We start from the raw sequence: 8,166 nt of genomic DNA on the forward strand, positions 1-8,166 counted from the left end.
TTTTATACAGCACAGCGCGTATCTTCTTTAATCTTACCATCGCTCCGGTTCGTGGCGCCGGCCATTTGCCTCAGAGGTGTGAAGAGACGGGCAGTTTCCTATAAAATACAACCGGACAAAAAGTCACGTTTATGAAAAAACTTAACGAGAACAAACTCTTAAGTTTAAGCAGTTCGTATATATTAAAACATGCACTCGTTCTGCTCAAGCACTCGATGCTCTCTTCTTCTTTTAGCAACTTTCTCGCTAATCCCACAGTTGGTAACACGCTATTCAGATCTAAGCGTTAGCTTAGCAGTTAGCAATGGCTTCTCTCTGTAGCTTAGCTCTTACCGTAATTTTGGGATTGTGCGCCCGTCTTCTCCACCTCGACTCCTCCACACTGGGCCCGCGGCTTTACTTTCCAACGCATTCATCCTCTCCTCCAGGGAAACAGTGTTGTGTCGACTTCAGCAAGTTTTTTACACCGAAAACAGAGTCACTCGTCGGACACCCACACAATGAGCAAAACCAAGAGGTGGAGTGAGAAGGTGTTTCAAAAGTCTGAGACATTTAAAACCCCAGGTGTCAGCAGATCATTATTGTCTTACTCATTAAGTCACAATTCACCATAAAACAGTTATTTCGCCCTTATGCTCAATATCTAGAGAAAACACAGTGTTTTGGAGGCCGAGCAGGAAAGGTTAACACTCAGGTTGATGGGCAACTGTTGCTGTGGGGAGGTGTGAGCGCAGCTTAATTAGACATTTCCCTTCCTGAATGATTTCAAATCCATTTTTACAGAGGAGAGAGAGCTAAACGCACTGCAAATGAGCAAAACAAGTTGCAAATTAAGAAAACAACGTCATAAATTTAACGACACATGCACTGCAAAAAGTCATAACACATGCAAATTGCCGCGGCTTTACTTTCTAACGCACTCATCCTCTCCTCCAGGGAAACAGTGTCGTGTCGACTTCAGCAAGTTTTTTACACCGAAAACAGAGTCACTCGTCGTACCACGCAAAACACGAGCCGCTAGTTTCTTGTCTGCGGGAGACAGACGCTTCATTCAAGAGGCTTGATTGGACCAGCCCTCTACCGCGTTGACGTTAACGAGTGACGTGGCATGTAGCTGAGTGTGACGTTTTCAGAGTAAAACTTTTACTACTCCTGCAATTGTTGACGCACATGCACAAAAAATACATCAAATCGTGCGCCTTTATCGGGATCAGGGTTTTTTCTGGGACATTCGTCAAGCGGTTTGCTTGCAAATCGCAAAAACAGCGAAAATTAAATGAATGGGAGTCACTGTCTCTGCCCTTTACTGAGAGCAGGGCTGAAATTCAGCTACTTTTTGTGTGCTTAAACTGCTCTCAAAGCCACAAATGGAGGTTGTCATACATTATATTTAGATCAAAACGTAGGAAAGCTTGTTAGCTTCGCAGAACTGTCAATAGGACCCTAACCCCAACCCTAACCCTAACCCTAACCCTAACCCTAACCCCAACCCTAACCCTAACCCTAACCCCAACCCCTAAACTTGTGATTGTATCCATTTTTTTTAACTTTAGTTTTCCGTGCACCTCTCCATGCGCTTGAGCAGAGATCTCTCTTCCCCAGTGCTGCTGCTTCTAAAATAGAAATACACAGAGTCCTCTCTATCTCTCTCCGTGTCTCGCTCTCTCTTTCTCTGTGTCTTCCTGTGTCTGCGACTTACAGGAAGTCAGTAACACAGCGAGAGGGAGGGAGCGAGTGTGTGTGTTAGACATAGAGGGAGGGGGATAGTGTGTGTGAGTGTGTGAGAGGGGGGGTCCATCAGGGTCAAGGAATAGTCGTTGTGACCTGGGGGGGAGGGCAGTGAACAATGAAACAGACCTCTCAGAGAGGGGTTGTGGGTGGATCTTTTGGTCTCTCGCCTGTAGTCAACCAATCAGACTGCCGTGGTGAAGGGCTCATCTGAATATTTCTCCCATGAGCCCTGTGAGCTTGTGAAAAACGTGGAGTTTAATAAATAAATATGGTTGATAGAGCGGCTCCCAAAGAGAGTGTGAGGCTCGAGGTGTGTGTCTGCTTCTGTCTGAGCTCCACGTCAAGTCCCAGAATTACAGCACCGTAACTAAGAAATGTGCCTGATTTGAAGGGGTATATATTCCGTTCATAAACAGAGAAGATTTGTGAAGCTTCGGCTTCACATATACTAAAATTGGAACGATACAGAGAAGATTAGCATGGCCCCTGCGCAAGGATGACACGCAAATTCGTGAAGCGTTCCTCATTTTGTCCTCATTTTGTCCTCATTTTGTCCTGATTTGTCCTGAATTTCAAAAAAAAAGAAATTTTGCACCCTTGTCACACAGAAGGGAACTGCAGGTATCGGGCTCCCTCTTGTGGTGGACCAACAGCATCACAGCCACCGAACTGGCCCGAAGCAGACGCTGGGTGGCGCAATGGCACAAGAGAAAACCCTGGTGCAAGCTCCGTTTCTAGGATAAATATCTAAAAGAGGAACATGTAAGAAGCTGGTCATCAAGATTACAAACATTGAAGAATAGTATTACGATTCAAACGATAGGAAGTTTATAATAATAAATCATGAAGCTGAGTAAAGAGACACAATCAAACACCAGTTGTAAAGTAATTATTATCACAATTACAGACATGAAGTCATTATAATATTGATAACAGACATTCATAATTGTAACCTTTTTTTACAGGACAACACATTTAAAATGATATTCAATCATATATCCTTCACACACATACACACACACACACAGTCATGAGGTGCTTCAATGTGCAGGACCAGAAGTAAGTCAATCAAGTTTGTTTCATTCACTCCGTCAGAATTTCCTGATTTCTGAATTTCTTCTTGGAAATAGGTCTGAGTTTTAGTATTTTAGCGAGCGACCCCACACACTAAGTTCTGTTTTTTGGTGCTGCCTCCAGGTGCTGTCGAAAAAACCATAACACTACTCAGAGGACGACCAAGTTTTTTTGACCCCTATTTTAATCTTTTTCAATTCTAATTCAAATGTCTGACTGTATATTCTTGAGAATTAAAAGTTCATTGCTCTTTGTAAGGGTTATTGTTGTCATGCTAGGATATTATCATTATACCAGTGGTATTAAATGGTTTCAAAATGATAACAATAATATCATTTATCACAATCATTTCTGAGACAACACATCGTCACAGGCCTACCTTAATATTTTTAATAATGCACCAAGTTAGAGCTTTCCTTGCACAAAATACTAGCAAGCATAGCTAGCCACATTATTTAGCATTTGACCATTTGCCAACGCTCACTCAGTATAAAGTATAAAGTGCTACACTTAAAGTTGTCATATGCAGTTCATTGACGTTAAATGTAAATTCTTAAACATTATCTTATATTATATGTACATTACTATACATACAAGTGCCCTTGATATTATTCACAATAATTTGCACATGAGGAATAGGTTCAGATTTAAATAGAGAAGTTGATTTATCTATTATCATAATCATACTACATATGCTTACATGCCTCAAGTGGTTGTTTAGCCTGTCTTCAAACAGTCGCCCTCTCCATGATCACATTCATCTCACAGCAGGTGAGGAATGACAGATAAATTACATTATTGTCATGTGGAATGATATAAAGAGAACACATTGTTAACAGGCTGAAACCACATTTGTTTTCAAACAGATATTCTTTGTGACTGAGTTCCAAGAGACAGACGCCTCTCACCTGCACATCCGTCGAGGTCCTGGGATCTGGCTGTTCGTGCTGGTCTGCTGTGCAGTTCAGGCTGCTCTCTGTGGCTGGCTTGTTCAGGAACGGCCCTGGTTATTTGACCATGTGGCAAACATGAAAATAGACTTTGTGAGAGCCTTCCTGTCATGCCCAGTGTCACCTCTGACTGGATTTGCCTTAATGCAATGTGTTATGGCCCTTAACTCATTCATGTGCACCTTCATGGCAGGGAAGCCTCTAAAGCCCAAAGGCCTCAAAATGGTAAAGGTTCTTCGAGGTTCGGGACCCCTGCCCCTGCCAGCTCCCTTTACTTTTGCCGACTCGCCTATGTCGGCCTTTTGCCGTCGGACGTCCTACTTGAATTTTTGCCCAATGTCAAGAAATGACATGCCTGCCAAAGTCGGGAGCGGCGGTGGGGCCGGTCACATGCATATCAGACCCTCACACGGCAATGAGCCAAGGGGCCGACCGGATGTAAACACAGGAGGAGCACACGCCCGCTCTCTCTCTCCCAGTGTCAGCATTCATTCATGTGATGGATTTATCGAGTAATCACAGACACAAATAAAGCAAGATATTAAACTGCAAGAGGGAGGAACCAGTCTGGTGTAAATATAAAGTATTTAGATATAAAGGGCCCACCATTTTGTACAATTGAGATGATTACACACTAGTGACAACATCACTAGGATTATTTGATAATCAATTGCTGCCAATACCTTCCTTTCACCTACATCTTACATGCTCACTGGAGCCTTGAGGTGCATATCATGACAAATCATAACACATGTGCAACATGTTAAATGAGCAGTCTGAGAAGAGCGTAAAGTGCAAAAAAAGGCTTTTTATTCAATAAAAAACGCCACCACTGTCGGGACATGGTTAATGTTAGTTATGCTCTTCAGTCCTTCCTTGCATGCATCTAGCAACTTTCTCTAATTTGGCACACACACAGACACACGCATAACTCTTCACCTACTTAGCTCGGACCCCCGTTACATGTCGTAAGGATTCCAATAGGGGGGGAAGGGTGTTATCTTCAAAGTGGCCAGCCGCCATTTTGGAAGCACATAGACACACACATGCATACTCACATACCTATCTTTGTTTAGTAAGTACACCGTTAGTAATTTGTGTTTTTATACTTTATTATATTCATAATAAATGTTTTTCTTTCACAAATGTTTTTCCATTAATGTTGCATAAGTGAATTTTGCTAACCTCTACACTGTCAAGAACTCCATATCCTTCAACTTAGCTAACTATCTATATGGTAATTTTGGTTATAGTTATTAATTGAATTGTTAATCAGAGTTCCAAATTTGTAGTTAGCACTTTTATGAGACTTAATCAATAAATTGGCTATCTTTTCCCTTCCTTTGAAGGGTGGTGCCCCGAGGTAACTTTAATCAATTAAAGTTATTATTTAATATTAATAATAAAATATTAATATTTAATATTTTATTTTGAAAACCAAATTTATTGAATGCCGAAAGGCACACCATTTTATGGTATCACGTTTAATGCATTATGGCACAACACCACCAACAACACAAAAACAGATCAGTCGTTGTCCTCCTTCTCCCTTTGCTCCTCCTCCTGAATAAAAAGTAAAGAGACTTTCATTCCAGTTCAAGAAACGTACAAGATATGAACAAAACACACACTGTTTGCGTAGCTTGTGTGGGTGTGTGTGTGTCTGAGAGGGAGACAGACCTGTCATTTCTGTTATGAATAAAGTGTTTTTGAAAAGGAAAAAAATGCCACCTGTAGTTATACAATAGCATGATTCATTGATGTAAACACATTAGCATTTCATTGATATTTTGATACTCCCAAACTGTGACTGTGCTGTTTTCCCCCTGTATTTACTGTCTAGGCTACAATTCGCACAGGCTCACCAAAATTGGACAATAGAAGATTGGAAAAACGTTGCCTGGTCTGATGAGTCTCTATTTCAGCTGCGACATTCAGATGGTAGGGTCAGAATTTGGTGTAAACAAAATGAAAGCATGGATCCATCCTGCCTTGTATCCATCCTGCCTTGTATCAACGGTTCAGGCTGGTGGTGTTGGTGGTGTAATGGTGTGGGGGATATTTTCTTGGCACACTTTGGGCCCCTTAGTACCAATTGAGCATCGTTTAAACGCCAAGCCTTGTTGAATCTATGCTTCGAAGAATTAAGGCAGTTCTGAAGGCAAAAGGGGGTCCAACCCGGTACTAGCAAGGTGTACCTAATAAAGTGGCCGGTGAGTGTAGGTCTGAGTTTTATTATTTTAGAGATCCTGCAGCGAGGGAGAGTGGTGGCACACACAAAGTTTCGTTTTTGGTACTGCCTTCAGGTGCTATCGAAAACCCCAAACACTACTCAGAGGACGACCAAGGCCCAATCCCATTTCACCCTGTATGCCTACCCCTTGTTTTTGAGGGTTATCTTGCCCGTTGAAACGGAGTCACAAGGGTTAGTGGTTGAAATCTTCCCCTACGAATTGGGACAGAAATTAACCAAATACAATTTCAAAACAACTTGTATTGATTGCTCACAGGCGCGTGTGGTGCAGGTGCATTGTACGAGTGAACTATTATGATCTAATTCAACTATGTTCAATGTGTTTAAATCGTTTTTTTACCCTCGGGGTGGGGGAGGGGCGGCGCGCCAGCGCCCCGTATTAACAAGACGCACGAACCTCTTGGGCCCTAGTTTTCAATTTAACCTCGGGCCCTAGTTATCCTCGTAAGCCACAGCGCACTGTACAAATCGCAGTATTATATTCATTCATAGGGCCCACCATGTCTAGTGGCACCCCTGGGTGTGTTCTTAGTTTGCTGTGTTAAAATGTTTTTATACACGAGTGGAGTGTTTTTCATGTGGACTTGTTATTTCCCACTGCCCGTGAAGGACACCTGAACCCCAGGCACACTCATGTTATTAGAGTAGCGCGGCTCCTTTAGGGGAGAGTGCTTGAAGGAGTGAGTGGTGAAGCGAGCGAGAGAGAGCGAGTCAGGAGAAAGTTTAAAGATGTCTCGAGCAGAAGCAGCTGACGCACAGTGATCCAGAGACACTGCCTGTTTGCTTTGTTACTGTTGTGGACAAGTTTGGCTTAGTATTAGGGCTGTCAAAACATTAACGTTTTTTATCAGATTAATCACAGGATGGAAAGATAAATGACAGAAGGCGGATATATACATTTAACATTAGTTTTTTTATTGATGACAAGTCCAAATGATAGTTATTAAGATTGAAAAATAAACTAAAATCAAACTAAAACATACCACACCATAATTAAATGTGGCTGTCTCTTTGCTATGCCTCTGAGCAAACATAGGATGATGTTATTTAGAATTTTTTTTTTTTTTATCAAACTCAAAGATAACCCTTATCCTAAACAATTGGGGCATCTTAGCCTTTGCTCTTTTTTTTGTGCAAATATAGGATAGTTGAATAAAACTTGTGTGACAGTAACATTGCTGCTTCAGTGCTGTCCACGTACGTATAGAGCTGTATTTTCTTAAATTTACGGTATACGATTAGCTCTCACTGATTAAACGGTGAGAGCAGAGTGGAGGAGGACACAGAAACTCCAGCTCGGTACAAACCAGCTTCTGCTCTGATCATGACGCAGCGGATCACTGAGCAGCTGAGACCAGAGAGACTCTGTGTTTCACGGTTCTTCTTCAGAGTCCCCGACCGGCTGCTTCACGTGCACGAGCTCTGATCTCACTGCGCGTGTCGCTCTGAGCGAGTGAGTGGGGGCGGGTATGGGTACATGGAGCGGCTCATTCTGCGCATGCGTTATATTCCTCTTCTTCTTCTTAGTATTTGTATACTCGGGTTGGGCTTTTAACGTCATGGCGATTAAAAGGCTGAAACGCCTGATGACGCCAAGGTACAACTGAAGGTGTTCATTATGACAACCAGTCCGACAGAGTTGGAAAGTGATGCTCCTCTCTCACCCCCCACCCCTATCCATCTCTCCTTTCTACTCCCTCTTCGCCACCCCAACCGGTTGAGGCAGATGGCCGCCCACAGTGAGTCTGGTTCTGCTAGAGGTTTCTCCCAGTTAATGAGGGAGTTTTTTTCTCTCTCTCCACTGCAGTCGCCAAAGTGCTGCTCACTGTGGGAACTGTCTATAAATGTAAGGACTTGACCCTTTTATGTTATGATTTGGCTCTGAAAATGACACTGAACTGAATAGGTTCTATTATAATTCGTTCATCATTTTGCCATGGATTGTTTGTGTGAAGCACTTTAACCTTGTTTAGATAAGTGCTATATAAATGAAGTTATTATTATTATAATTATTGTTGTTATTATTATTATAAAGCCCTTTTCTAGTCTTCATGACCACTCAGAGCGCTTCACAGTACAGTTTTATTGCCATTCACCTATTCACACACACACATTTTATATCTTTTATATCTTTTTATTTTATATTTGTTTTTTTCT

The 8,166-nt window shown here is 42.1% G+C and overlaps 1 non-coding gene across 1 annotated transcript; it reads left to right on the forward strand.

Moving 5' to 3' along the window:
- The first annotated feature begins 2,156 nt into the window (after positions 1–2,156).
- On the forward strand, positions 2,157–2,262 carry LOC118114543. The gene has a single exon (XR_004697462.1). It is a non-coding gene; the product is annotated as a U6 spliceosomal RNA (small nuclear RNA).
- Positions 2,263–8,166: the final 5,904 nt, after the last annotated feature.

The sequence above is a fragment of the Hippoglossus stenolepis genome, chromosome 1 (assembly GCF_022539355.2).
Source record: "Hippoglossus stenolepis isolate QCI-W04-F060 chromosome 1, HSTE1.2, whole genome shotgun sequence".
NCBI classification, from domain to species: Eukaryota; Metazoa; Chordata; class Actinopteri; order Pleuronectiformes; family Pleuronectidae; genus Hippoglossus; species Hippoglossus stenolepis.